Source organism: Egretta garzetta, unplaced genomic scaffold (assembly GCF_000687185.1).
Source record: "Egretta garzetta isolate BGI_Z169 unplaced genomic scaffold, ASM68718v1 scaffold287, whole genome shotgun sequence".
NCBI lineage: Eukaryota > Metazoa > Chordata > Aves > Pelecaniformes > Ardeidae > Egretta > Egretta garzetta.
Genome location: NW_009260435.1, coordinates 10038353 through 10038801, shown reverse-complemented (window position 1 = coordinate 10038801; position 449 = coordinate 10038353).

The following is a 449-nucleotide window of genomic DNA, read 5'->3' as shown; positions in this document are numbered from 1 at the left end:
TAGGAGATAGAGAGAAAATGGTTCAATGCATTGCTGAATCTTTTACGGCCGGGGCCTCTCCTCCTACCCCTCCCGAGTGACGGGTAATCTCTCTGATCAGATCCCCGGGAAAAGACCCCGTGGGATTACAGAGCGTGGAGGCATTAACAACAGTGACAGGAAAGGAATACAATATCCCTTTAAACAATTAAATATTGATCCTGCGGGCCTGAGGTGGACTCCATCACACAAAAGGAAACACCTCTGTGAATTAGTTTGGTGACATCCATACCCTTAGACGATATAGAGGAAACCAAGATTATTTGCTTCACTTATTTTCTTAATGTTTTCCCCCTCAATTAGAGAAATGCATCTGGGATGAACCACACTCGCCTTTCAGGCGCTCAGCACTCGCTTCCCCGGGAGCCCACCCCGCTGGGCACCGTGCAGGGAGCAGGAACGGGGAGCCC